General features: G+C 38.3%; 1 pseudogene; it reads left to right on the forward strand.

The window, feature by feature from the left end:
- The first annotated feature begins 1,483 nt into the window (after positions 1 to 1,483).
- LOC119616687 lies at positions 1,484 to 1,999 on the forward strand (annotated as a pseudogene).
- Positions 2,000 to 15,192: the final 13,193 nt, after the last annotated feature.

Consider the following 15,192-nt stretch of genomic DNA (forward strand, 5'->3'; position numbering starts at 1 on the left):
TTTACCATGTATTAAAATAAATAAATAATCATTGTGTTATGTCAAAGGAAGTCTTGATTTCTGATTATGACTTTTCATAAATGACCACAGATGGAAAACTTGGTTCAAATTCAGAAAGTGCAGAAACTGCAGCCTTTTTCCAAAAATAAATGTATTATTAAAATACATTTGTAAAACTTTTTTTCCCATCATAGATTAGGCTGCTTGGTCAGAAAGCAGCGACAGTGATCACTGCTGTGACATGATAAGTAGAACAAACAACTATCTCTGTTTGCCCAAAAGTCAAGAGAAGCAGATAAAGTCAAATTACTGAAGCTCAAAGCTGCCATGAGCAAACTGAAAGGCTGCTTGTCTCAAATGATTCTACAAAATGTATAGACACATATAAAGTCCTCACTCTCTCCACTGGAGCGCCATATATAAAAATATTTTTCTTCACTTTATGTCTGCTTCACTGAAACAACATCATCATTACAACAAATCCCAACATGACCTCACATGTTGTTTGCTCATGCCTTTATGCCACTGCAGGTGAACGCAACACTAGCACTCCTACAGGGGACAGAATATATTGCACACCTAATATCTCTACAATCCATAGACATGTATAAGATAGTTGAAGCTGTTACATCATCTCCACAGGATGGTCCCAGTACAAGTTTAAAGTTCTCTCCTCCACATAAACAAAGGGACTTTGCTTAATAAAAAATACACCTCAGAACGTTTTCAAATGTTGACTCTTGGTGATTTACATAGTCCTTACCTCACTGCTGTATGTTCAAATATCCATTTCTCTAATAAGAACTTATTTCATTATTAAAAGAAAAGTAATGTAATAGCATTATTGTGTGAGGGAGAGTAGGTGAAGATTACTGCTGAAAATGACCTGAGATCACCTGCAAAGACATTTAAATTACACTGCTGTCTCAGAATAGAAAAGCACCAGCAATAAAAAACACTACATACAAATGGAATTTTTGGACATGAAATCTTTATTTACTGTGAGTAATCAGTCCTGTTCTGTAAGCAGACACTAATCCACACATCAGATCAGAGCTTTGTCACAGAGATCAGAAGTTTTTAATCCCAGAAGCAGATGTAACTGCTCTGTTTTTTTTTCCCTAGTGGGAGCTTTACACATCATATTATTATGCAATACTCCTTTTTTTTGCAGTAAAACATTAGACCAGCTGAAGCATATCAGTACAGTGACAGCAGTAAGACTGATAGTTATTAATCATGAAGATTAAAGCTGGATAGAATGTTTAAAGCATGCAGTGGAGCAAATGAAATTCTGCATTCTAACAGCATACTAACTGTTATGATCAGCTGTTTTAAAAGCAAGTTACAAACGTACTGATCTGTAATTGTAATATACTGTTGTAATGATCAGTGTTATTACTCCATTTAAGGCAGAAAATTATTTAAACTAAATAAAGTTAAGTAGCTGATCAAACCAAAACAAACCACTCACCTCCCCAGTTCCATACTCAGCCTTGGAACAGCTGATTAACATTTCAAAAGCCCAAATAATACCTCATCTACAGCCCATATATCTACAGAGGAACCTCAAGGAACCCAGTCATGGCCAGAACCAGGCAGACCGCCCATAAATCCACCGGAGGTAAAGCTCCCAGGACGCAGCTCGCCTTCACAGTCCCTCCTAAAAGCGCCACAACCACCGGTGAAGAAGCGTCACTGCTACAGGTCAGGTGCTACCAGAAGTCCACCAAGTTGCTCATCGTGAAGCTGCCCTTCCAGCGGCTGATCCAGGAGATCACTCAGGACTTCAAGACCAACCTTCCAGAGGTCAGCCGTCATGCCTCTGCAGGAAGCCAGCAGGTCTCTTGAGGACACCAACCTGTGCGTCAGCCACAGCAAGAGGATCACCATCATGCCCAAAGACATACAGCTGGATCTGCAGGGAGAGGGCTTAGACTCACCCCCACATTTACCACAACAGATACAACAGAGTGTCTTCAGTCAGAGGCTTCTTTAGATCCGCTGCAAGACCGACCACTACAAGAGATCCTTCCTGCCATCAGCATCTATAACAACTCTTTAACAAAACCAGGAGGATGAGTTACAACAATATTCCGTTTCCCTTTGAAATTAATAAAGCATTTTTGAATTGAATTGAACTACATTGAATATCAAGCAATAACACAAAATCTAGAACACTTTAGTCATTTTGTGCTTGAGTTTAAGCCTTAACAACAGTTGTTTAGGCATTAAAATGTAAATTACTAAATGAAGGTAAGGGAAAACTTTTACCTATACAGCTACAACACCATCATAATTCTTGTGACAGTTATAATAAAATAGGAGATGTAGATTTAAACTTACAAACTTCAGGCACACTTTCTCTGCCCTGCACTGTGACAGCTGCGCCCCCTGGTGACAATGAGTAAGTTCAGCAACCGAACAGAGCAACAGTGCATTTACTGTGTACAGCTGAAAACAACAATAATATGAGTGGACTCCATTTACATTTTATTAAGTGCCTTAGTAACACATCATATTATTACCAAATTGTGTCCATTTTTTTATTATAGATTACAATTATTAAAGAAAAAAATATATTAATAGGATTCAAAAGGGCTGTGATGGACTTGCGACCTGTCCAGGGTGTCCCCCGCCTCTCGCACAGAGACTGCTGGGGATAGGAACCAGCGCCCCGCATCCTGGAATAGAGAAGCAGGTAAAGAAAATGGATGGATGGATGGATTCAAAAGTGACATTTTACAACGTAAGCTAACTATTTTGTCTCTTTAATGATCAAGGTTGTCAACAGTAAATATCAAATATACTTGTAGTTACCTTCATTTATGTAGTTTGTTTCTGAACAGATGATGACTTGCTGCAAAGTTTTATTTATTTATTCATTTATTTTCTATCAAGACTCTTTATTTAATTATTTAAAAATAGTTAAGTAAGAAGTTTTCTGAGCAGAAAGCTACATGTTCACAGCGACTGTCAAAGCTACAATCTTGTTTAAATACAGAACTACTTCAGGTTCTATAGCTGAGGCTTTTGCATCCTCAAGCTAAAAGTAAAAACAAACAAACAAACAAAAAAGTAAACTGGAACCTTTTTTTCTTGCTGCTTTTAGCTGTTGCTCAGCTGCACTCTGGCTATCATATATCATATAGTATAAGTTTTCTCATTGTACTTGAAAGTGACAGCAAACATGAGTGAAGATGACAAGCAAGGTCATGAGCCGAGTTCCAACCTATTACATTTGGAGTGTGTGTCTGAGCCCGGCAAGAAGCTCTGCGATGCCTGGAGGTAGATAAACAGATTTCTCTGCTTGTTGAAGGAGCACAGTTTGTACTGGAGTCATCTGGGGTTAGAGTTTACTCACTGGGAGACAGGTGAAACCATCATCGCCTCCCACACTGTCTTCCACAACATGCTCGCCTGTCAGCTCCCTGCTCTCTATCTGCCAACCTGTCTCCACTAATGTGTTTTTAGATAAACAACATTTCAGTTGCATTCTACTAAACTGAACACAGTTTTAGCACTACTCTGATTAAACAAGCGAAGCAGTTTTCTTCAGTTCTGTAAATTTTTCAAATGAAGACAGCTTCCACCCCAGAAAAAGACCCCATTTGACCTTCACTCTTCAGATTCTCACTTGAGTAGTCCGTTTCATCTTCCACAGCTTTCCTAGCTGTCATTTCATTGTCAGTTTTTGTGCTGACACCAACTTTCTGTCAGTTTCTGTCAAAAAGAAAAGCTGAAACAGTGCGCTGAAGATTTAATTTGGTCAACAAATAAAATAAATGAAAAGGGAAAAGTGTCTCTACATACTATTTGTACTTTACAACCTTAACTCTGACTGATTTTAATTGTGCAATCAAGCAAGAATGACTGAGGCAGGATTATTAAAAAAATACATTCAATGGCACTGCATAATGTAAACAGTGATGTTGCAAAGGCAGCTTATTTCATGTAACATTACTAAAAGCTACAGCAACAACCAGGGGCAGTTAGAACTTGTCTGATAAGGCTAAGATGTCTGTGAGGATGCTTTATTCTTCTATAGTTCTTCTATCTGTTGCTATGGTTGGTTGATTGCTGGGGTGAGCAGGCATTAAGTAGTCTAGCCAATTGTGTGATTATTCCAAGGAAACAAATGATGTGTACAAGTACAGAACAACAACAACTGGAGTGTGCCTTATAGATGATCCTCTCTCATCAAAACATTCTAAACACTGTAGATCTGACCTGGCTGCTGCAGTTTCATTGACAGAAACAAACTGAATGTTTATGAAAATGTATGTTAACAAATCCATGGTAATTTGTTGAAAAAGATTTAATTCTAATTGTTTAATTTTTTACACCTGATTGTCTTTGTGTCTATTTGACATCATGAAGACTGACATTTACACTCATGTGTTTGCAGACATGAAACAGCAGGTAATGCCATACAATATGTCAACTCAAAGACACGCAGAGGACTGACACCAATTATTGTAGCAATCTACAGTATGCCCAAAGGCATATGGTCCTAGCTGATAGGCACATTTTATAGCATTGTACACACAACCACATGCACAAACACACAAAAAAGCCACACTTCCATGGGTTCACTTTTTTATTGGTGCACTCACAAACCCCATACTAACCATGGTGTTTTAGAATTCCATTACTGACCCCAGGAGTGGACTGCAATTATAGAATTTCTGTGTATTGACAACAATGTCATAACACACACACACACACACACAGCCATGTCTCCATCACATCAGAGGGCATTCCATAAATATATGCCCTTGAGAAGTCTGCCCATCCAAATTAAAACTTAACCTCATCCAAGTCTTTCTTTTAATAGGCAATCGTTTAAATGATTAGAATTTGTTTTTTATCATGAACAGGAGCAGATCTATATACAAACAAAATGACCTCATACACAGCTTTATGTCCCCATAAGATGAGCAGTGCAAGTACGCACAAACACTCAAAAAAATGCCTCACTTCAATTTAGGCTTTCACCCACGCTCACTTTGACTTCAATTGACTTCTATTATCAGACTCATGCTAGCATGCTAACTCTCCCCCCACGGTCATCCAGTCAATTCTATTTCCATAACCAGCATGGAGCCACATTGCTAATAAAGTTAGCATGCTGACAGTCGGTGTTCACTGTGTGTGTTAACGCCCCATTCTGAGCAGTTCTATGGAAGTATAAGGCCTGTCCATATTGGTTTTCTCCATTAGAGGATAATAGTTTTAGCTGGGATATTGCAGTCTATTCAGATCCTGCTGTGAACATTGATGTCAGTGTTTACCAGTCTCAGTGTGCTCCACAATGCACTCCGGCAGGTGCATTGTGGAGCAGAACAGTAAAGGTGACATGAAAAAGTTCATGGTAAAAAAAGAAAAAAAGTCTTTTCTTTTGTTTCTAAATGTAAATTTTACTGTTTACATATAAACACATTGCTGGCAAATATATCTGGAAAAACTAGTTTAAGTCTTGTCTTTTCAGAAAAATTAAATATTTCTAAGAAAAATAAGAACGAATAAGTACAGTTTTTGTGTCACTGAAAACACATCTCAAGAATATTCAACAGTTTATTTTGCAGCCTTAAGAAGACCTAAACGATCAGAGACACATTTGCTTCCTCATGTGTCTAATCATTTACATCATATACTATCCCTAATTTATCATCACCCACCACAAAAGCTGAAGTCGAATGATAATGTTTTTGCCCATGTCTGTATTTCTGTCTGCTACCATAAAAACACTGAATGAATTTTGTTAAAACTTTCAGAAAAAAATTATTTGATATACATAAAAAAACTTATTTTTTTTGAGCCAACCCATTTCAAGTTGGCAGCCACAGCCAACTGGCCATAGAAAACAGCAAAAGGCAATAATTTGATCAATTTTACAGATATTGTGCTAAAATATAGTGTTGCTGTAGCTGAGAGTCATTCATAACACATACTCTTGATTTGGTAGAGGCTTACAGTCATTTACAATATATACTCTGAGTGTAACACTTGTGATATTCCATAAGATTGCACAGTGTTATGCATTATGAATGTTGATATGGTTATATATTTTTGTGTGTCTCCTTTGCATTTGTAATGTTATGGGATATTTCATGACGGGAAGGAGAATGAGGCTTCTCAAGTTCTGCAGAACACAAAAAGTGAAGTACAAAAGGCTTAAATTTTAACTACTATTATTATATATTATATTACATAACTGTCTTTAAAACAGACAAGTGTTTTTGTTCCATAATTTAAAGTATTTTAGAAGCTTTCATCACTTGTATTTTTGCTTTTTTTCCAGTAACTGACCAAAGAGAAAGTAACAATAAATAACACCTGGGGCCTCATGGACAAAGGTTGTGTACAAACAAAAAAGTGACGCATGCCCTTTTCCACACAAACTTTCACATGTATCAACAATGAAATGACTGAAAACTTGTGCAGCCTTCTGAGAACTAAAAAACTACCGTGCAAACATTTCTAGAGGGTTTGATATGTTGGCGACAGTTAGAGGCTATGATGGCAAATGGTTTATGATGTGAAAACTGTTATTAGACACACCTGAGCAACATCTCCTGCTGTGCAGCTGCTGAGCTGAAAGTCAAAGTTTCTATTGCCAGAGGATCTGTTTGAACGGCCACATCACCATGGTAAAAAGAGTTTGGGTTAATTGCCAGCACAACCTGTTCACTCATTCTGGTTTTAATATCTCAGACAGAAACATAACATTTACACTGAAACAACACTAATTATTCATCTTGATTATTGATCTGTATAAACATCACCAAATTATAACACATTCAGACTTAAACCAAAAACAAAGCCTTGCATTGTTCCACCAAACCTTTTTGTCACATTTGGTGGAAGGTCAGATCCAGAATGCAGGCAGCATGAGGAGCTTGAAGAAACTAAATACTTTAAATAAACAAAAACAAAGGCTGATGTGGCAGCAAGAACAAGAAGAAAACTAAATACAGAAGATCACAAGGAGACAGAAGGCGCAAGACCTGACCGTAACATGAAACCATCAATGCACTACTGAAGAAGGAGCAGGAAAGAGACTGAACATAAAGGCTGGGGTTGATGGGGAAGTGGACACTGGTGACTGATTACTAACTAGGAACAGGTGCAGATGGGTGAGGCAGAACAACATGGAAAACTACTGAGGGAGAGTATGTAATGGCACAAGGAACAAGGAGGACACAAGGAGCAAAACTGTACAGGATATAATGGAACAAACAGAAACACACGGATAAGAACTGAACTAAATAAAAATCAAGCACAGAAGATGTCAAAAACAACTCACTTTTCAGAAAACTGTAACAACATTTCAGACAAAATTATTCTTAGCAGATCTATTTTTTTAGTTCAAGTTTGGACTAAGGTGTGAATTTAGGCTAGGTTCAGACATGCACTGGTTAGGTTTAGGGTAAGAGTCGGGGTACGCTACAAAACTTAATAAAAGTTGGTACAGAGTCTTGTTAAGGATAGAAATACATGTGTATGTGTGTGCGTGAATGTGTGAATGAGAAACACTGAAACACTTTCCAGAAATTTCTCCTAGCTGAGAATTTCATCACACCGTACTGTTAAAGACATTTAAAATATGGGCTTTGAAATAGCAGCATAACTTTTTATTATCATGATTCCACAGTAAAAAAAAATAAAATGATATCCATCTTGTTTTTCTACAAAAGAACAGAAAAGCAGATCAGTGCTTCTCCATGGTAAAAAAACAAAAACAAAAACAAAAGCTCCATTATGAGAAATGTGAAGATTAAATTTGTGTACTATAAATTATATTCATTAGCAGAGCCAGTCGAATGTGTGTGTGTGTCTATACGTACATGTGCACTCTACTGGCTGTAATTCCCAGAGTCCCAGTTGGTGTGTGGGTTGGTACATTAAGAGGGAAGCCTTGGTGCTTAGTACCCCCACTGAGAAAGGTTGGAGGACAGTCAGAGAAATATGTTTACAGCCCAGGGATTCCTGGCATTTGAAGGAATTGCCAGCTAACCAGGACTACTCTATGGTCTTAGTTTTGTGACCCACTTTAAGTGTATGTATGGATTATTTCATAAAGATGTTTTATTTTCATATTCATTCATAGCCCAGTTCATCAATATATAATCACATAAAATGTCGTAGTTGATACATCAAGTTCTTGATTCACAAAATTTGAGATAAATTATTTTAAAAGTTCTAACTCAGACGTTAATGTTACCAGGAAGAAAAAACAAAAAAAACAGTCTAATGGTAACAAGAGACTTATGGTTTTTACCCAGCTGAAAGTGCAGCTGTCAAACACAAAATGGGACAAGAAAAAAAAGGGATTGGAGCACACTTTTTATAGTGGCATGATCAGAAAATCAAGATTTGAGGGAATTCAGCGAGTGTGATGTAAAGCTTAAACTTTATGGACATTTAAATTAAAGCCTAACGTTCCTTTAAAGAATGCATATTGCATGCTGCCTTCCATGCCAGAGTTTTAGACAAAGGTCTCCTTATGTTGAGAAATGACAAAGTTGTAGGTCTTCTGGGTCTATGGTGGAAATAAAGTTATATGGTTTTAAAAAAAGAAACTCTCAGTTACAACCACAACAAATTATCTGTAAAACTGATAAAGTTAGAGCTGTTTTGGTGTTAGCTATTGTTGTTGAGATATGGCAGTCACCTTGAACTGAATTGTTTCCAAAATAATATGTTGTAGATGTACACCCAGTGATTATGTTCTCAAAGGTTTATTAAAATCTGTCTACTGGTTTATGAGATATTTTACTAACAGTCAAACAAAGTTGACTCCAGCAGTTAATGCAAAAGTTGTAAACGACAGTCTCACACAGTGAGTGGCACTTAGAGTAAGTGTTGAAAATGTCTCTCAGCTACAACCATATGAAGTTTCACCTCATTATCTGTAAAATTGACTGAATTCTAAATATCATTGCATTGTTGTATTTTCAATGATCAGTTGACTGTGGCAAGCACTTTGAACCAACCTTGAAATGGGTTGGCTCCAAAAGTTAATTACTTCCCTAAAGTTTCAATAAATTCCATCCAGTGGTTCATGAGATATTTATGCAGACACACACACTGCCACGTCACAGAGAGGGCTGTCACCTTTGTGTATTTTATTATATATTTCATCTATTGATATAATATAAAATTACATTGACAAAGCCTGAAATGAGGCAGGCAGTACCTCTGTCACTCTGCAGGGTGCACCTGTGAGTTCATCACCTGATTCTTCTTTTGCTGTTTTTTTGAGTGTATTATTGTATTGTATTAGCTAAAATAAATAGTTATGGTGGGGTGGGGGGTGGGGCTCTCTAGTAAAGTGATAACATTCTGTCAGGATTTTACAGACTAGTCAAAATGTGAGCAGCTCAGTGACAGACAGACTCAGGAGTCAACGATAAAGGTAAGTGACTTTATTTACAGTGTTAACGAGGGACAGGAGCCAGGATCTGGAAGGGTAGGTTGAAGGTAAGTACTGGTTCGGTGGTACGGAAATAGCGGTGATAATTGAGTTGGATTGAAATGGTGCTGTCTTACAGGTGGAAGAGCGATTCCAACATGGAGGTGAGTGGTAGAGGGAGTAATCACAGGTGGAGGTTTCCAGGCTGGTTGGTTCCAGACAAGAAGATAAGTATTACCAGTGAGCTGGTTCTTTGCACCAGGCAGACAGGCAACAGTGCAGGCAGGCTCAGGTGAGTGGCTCTCGGGACTCTTCTAGGCGACCAGTAACGCAGACAAGACAGGATTCCGGAGAGCAGGTAACTCTGGGAGCATACGAAGGACACAAAAACGTTAGGAAGCACAGGGAGTTTAAGATTTGCTTTCGGCTCAGAAGCTTTACCCAGGGCAAGCGGTGCTCCAGCGCTGGTCTGGTCCACACGGCAGCCTTAACTACCCAGTCACTCTGATGAACCTGATCCTCTGCAGCTGTGGAGGATTGTTCAGCCAGCTAACAGGAGAACTGGAACCAGCAACCAGGAAGTAGATTCACAGAACATCACACATTCTGATTTCTACTTAAAATATATGATAGATTATATTTGGCATACCGTATTTTCCACACTATAGGGCATACTGGATTATAAGGTGCACTGTCAATGAATGGTCCATTTTCAAACTTTTGTCATATAAACCAGACTATAAGGCACACCCTCGTGCACCTCCCAATTTTTGTAACTTTGCACAGACTACTTTGTGATCCCTCTATGAGAGATCACAAAGATAATCAAACGGTTGAAAACTCATGGAAGAATACTGCACCGACATAAGCGTCAACTATAAAGGCCTCCACCACGCCATGCACAGAGTCCTACACAGAGCCCTACACAGAGCCCTACACAGCTATAACTGAGCCTTAATGCCGTAAGTGGTGCAGCTTTGTAGTTTACCAAAGTCGTATTAAAACATTACAACTTCTTACATATATAAGGCGCTCTGGATTGTAAGGTGCACTGTCATTTTTTAAGAAAATTGAAGTGTTTTAGTCAGGAAAATACGGTTTGTGTTTTATTAGTGCCTATGTGTAAAACTGATTCTGTCTCACCAGCAATGAACTGATTTTTACAAAGCTCAGTGTCAGAGCAAAGACTGAAGATTTTAACCTGTAAAAATTCCCAGTTCGCAGACAGCCTTGAGCTGTTTTACACAGTTTCATCGTGAACGTTTCATAAGGTCTGTGTTTAATTAGGTGAATTTGTATAATGCCACATAATGCTGATCAAACTGCTGTCTTGTGATTGACAACACATTATAGTGTGCAATGACCACAGCAGCTCCAACTAGTTTTAAAAACAATCAGAACAAACTAAAAAGAAACACACTACACTGCAACCTAGTAATTATAACCATTTCACTATTTACATGCATTTCATGTTACAACAATGACTGTAGACACTCAGTCTTAGGTCTTCATTGTTCTACATGAGCACAACTTTCAGGAGAGCAAGTTTAAAATCGATCTCTGAGATGAAAATGTCACAGTGTGATGTCAATACTGGACTTTAGAGACACAGTCAGCACCAAGGGTCAGGTCAGAGTTTTTCCTGCTTAAGTCTCTTGACTGAATGAGATGACCCATTAGTATCTATGTGGCAGACATGGAAAGAGCTGGTTGAATCTCAAAATGCAAAGGAAGAGACTTTGAGTGCGCCCATTTTTTTATCTAACAGACCCTGGACCATCCTTTATCAAAACCAATGAGAATTCTGTCAACAAATATTTTCATCACAACTTTAAAACCTGCCTCCTGATTGTGTCAGTGAATATGAAAAAGCTTAACTGTGATCACCTAATGACAACATTTTTTTGTGCATTCTATTTATTTACCCTCCTTGTTAGCAAAGCAATATGAAATATTTATATTTCATCAATATAATATATTGCATTATGTTCTGTATATAGCATATCCTTGGCAAAATAAGGAAAACATTACAGAAACTATTGTAAAAGTTTTTGCAATATGCACATGTGCAGCAGCTTCATCTCACACTACATTAATTGTAATTTAAATTTCATTGCAACTTTTTTTAAATTTCATTTACTTTCATCCTGACTGACAACAGTCTCATCCTTTAATGAGCAATGTGTTACAACAATTAAAAAAACAACAAAATTTAAAGTATAACACAATTAAAAAAATTGCATTAAAGGAATGGTCTGGCTATTTTTTAATGATGAATGATCAATACTTACCTTATCCATCCTGGCATCAGTTACAGAGCATGAAATGGGCAGAAATCTTCAGCCAAAGGCTAGCCAAACAATGACAGGGTTTTTTGTTTGTTTGTTTGTTTTTTCTTCTGCAGGCTTAATAACCAGTGTATTCACAAACACAACATAATGGTGTAAAACAACATTATATTAATTATTATTACACCTCAACACTTTTGTATGACACCATTTGTGTTTGTTGGTATTTTCTCAACCAAACATGTTACTGTGTGAATGAATCTGTGCTTAACTTCATCCATTATGTTGATGGTGCTGAGGTTGTATCAGTCCACCTGAACAATGTATGCAGTCAGACTGATACATTCTCAGCCTCAGCAGCATTGGCATGTCACAGTGAGTTTACCAGGGATGTGCATGCATATGGTAGCACATGTTTTGCGGAAGCACTGCGGGAATTTGAATGTATTTTAATGAAAACTTAACTAACACATGCCACAGCTCTGAAGAGTTATAAGAACCTCTGTATTCTCAGAGCCATATCTGGATACATGTTGAGAATTCAGGCAACTGATTGTTATTAGAGGGACACAGTTTCAATCCAAGAATGCCATTCTGTGTTGAGCTAGAGAGGATTCCTCTCTGCTACACATGGGGCAATGAGTGTACATTTTTCAAAACTTCACACCAACTGTGGACAGACAAAGGGTGGTGAAGAGGGAGCAACGGGTACTCAGATTTCCTCCCAAAGACATAAAACATGCATGTTAGGTTAATTGGCTACTCTAAATTGTCCCTAGGTGAGAGTGTAAATGGTTGTTTGTCTTTATGTGGCCCTCTGATGGACTTGCAACCTTTGCAGGGTGTCCCCCTCCTCTTACACAGTGATGGCTCAAGATAGGCAACCCTGACCCAGAAAGGAGAAGCAGGTAAAGGAGAGAGGGACTTAGGAAATGTTTTAAAGTTTTTGCCAGATAGCTGACCAAACATTGAAAATGAAGTGCATATTAATACGAGCAAGCAATAATTTGTCCCTATGATGGACTTGTGACCTGTCCAGGGTGTACCCTGCCTCTTGCATAATGGCCGCTGGAGATAGTCACCAGCTCCCCTCTGACCTTGCATAGGAAAGCAGGTAAAGAAAAGGGATGGATGGATGTTGGCAAAGTTTATGGCAGGTCATTTTATCATATAATGAAATCCCATTTCTCTGTCTCTCTCTCATTACTATTTTAGATTTGAATATTAGCATTTCTCCTGCTCACAATACTATTTTCAATAGTCAGAAATGAAATTAAAGATATAACAGCAATTACTTTCTTAGACTAATAAAATTAAATTTGAATTAACTTCAGTTACAGTTGTACAAATAAAAATTAAATCTAAAATATCTCATATTTTTAATATGTGTATCATTTAACAGTCAGACTGAATATGTTTTGCAGATATTCGTAATTGAATTCTTCCTTGTCAAAATGAACATTTCCAATATTTAGAACATCTTTCCACAATTAATATTTCAGAAATCACAAACATTTTTCCAAGCACTATTGATATGACCTTTTCTTCCTTTTCTTCAGAGAGTTGGTGTTTGCAGCCGAAGCTTGGGGGTGAAATGCAAGGTGTGTGTGTGTTGGGGGAAAGAGGGGCCATTCATGGTAGAACAGCCACTGGCAGAAATAAATATAAACTCAATGTTTTTGGTTCAGTCCATGTGCTGGCAGAGCTGAGAACCTGCACTGTGCCAATCTGGCACTCTCACACTTGACTCCATAACATCAAGCTTTATTGCAGACCCTGAGAGTACTCACAAAGACACTGGTAAGAGTCTTTGATAAATGAACCTCCCGGCCTGCAGGCTGGTAACTGCCAACAGAATGTCTCTGAACATTTCCTCTATCATCAGGCCTTTCTAATCACAAAGCATTCACCTTCATCCCACCGCCTCCATCAGCGTTTAGCTCACTCAACCTGTGTGTGTGTGTGTGTTGCATTATTTCCTGACTATAGTACTTTTCCTATGCTTGGCCTTGCCAGCAATCGATCGGCACCTCCTTTGTCTGCAACATTAACAGACTCTGAGGGGTGTGTTTTCCTTTGTGTGTGAAACCAATATGAACTGACTCGCAGAGCATTTACCTGCCTGTGTATCCATTACCTGTTCAACAGAAGGAGACTTCCAAGGTGAAGGATTCTTTTGCAAAGAGTGCTGATGTCTGATAACCATCTGGGGAGGCAGAGAGGGCTGATGGGAAATAAGATAAGTATCAAGTCTCGTGAAATAATATGTAGTATGCTGTAAACTGCCAAATCGGTTAACTCACTTAAAATGTGTGGAACAAGAGACAATTTGTTTTTCTGACCTGTGTCTCATAACAAGACAGCAGTAATACAATTCTCTCAAAAAAACACTGTTGTATTACCTCTCTACACACATTAAAAGTACAGTCTATCAATAAACTTTTAACTGATAGAAACATGCAGTTTCAACTTCAGCCTTGTGTTATACATCACAGAAGGTGAAAAAAAATTGCTTTGAAAAATGTTCTGAACTGGGATGTAGCTGCATTGATATGATGAAAGTGTCTATTTAGCAGACTTGAGAGTCTCAACTGCTATATTTACAGACGTCCCTGGTGTTAGCAGAAACTGTCCCTTTGACATCTACCGAACATCAAAGTGTTTGCTGAGCTGCAGTCTGTTCTGCATCTCCTCTATTCTGTCAAACTCATTGTGACATCTTGTTAAACTTACCCTCCCTCCCACCTTTTTACCTGTAAGAACATTTATAGGACTGCTTGTAGTTTGCAAAAAACAACATTTATTGACATCGGGAAATAACTATCTGAAAAAACAAAAACAAATGCAGGTTTAACTAATTTATTATTATTATTATTATTATTATTATTATTATTATTATTATTATTATTATTATTATTATTATTATTATATGCACCAACAGATGTCGCTCACATTAATTTGGGTATAAAAAATTTCCATGCAAGATTTAAATTAAGTCACTGTTGCTTAAACCTGGCTTCACATATTGTTGGGGTCTGGGAGTCTTCTCCCTCTGTTTTGGCTGTTGTTTCCTCATCTCTCCACAGGTGGCGTCTGAGAGCAGGGTGGCTGAGGGGTGACAGGTGTTGCTCGTCAGCCTCATCGAGGAGGAGGCTTAAAAGAAGCTTGCTGCCAGCCCTTCGATGCCTGAGTGTTAACCTTAGCGGTATGCCTCTAGCCAGACTCACTCCTGCGTTTTTCCCTCCAGAGGATTTTCTCACCTTTTTGTGTGCTCCCTCCCTGGTTTCCTCCGTATTCCTGGATTCTGTCTGCAGAAGCTTCCTCAGTTTTCAAGATCAAGACTCAGATCTACAAATACTCACCCTGTTGTGGTTCTAGCTGACAGCTTCCTGGTTTCTTCCTCCTCCGAGTTCCACCTCCGACCAAAACCTGCTCACCCTCCAACAATCCCACCTCCGAGCTACCCTGTGAACTCACCTCCGTGCC

Source organism: Kryptolebias marmoratus, linkage group LG22, assembly GCF_001649575.2.
Source record: "Kryptolebias marmoratus isolate JLee-2015 linkage group LG22, ASM164957v2, whole genome shotgun sequence".
NCBI classification, from domain to species: Eukaryota; Metazoa; Chordata; class Actinopteri; order Cyprinodontiformes; family Rivulidae; genus Kryptolebias; species Kryptolebias marmoratus.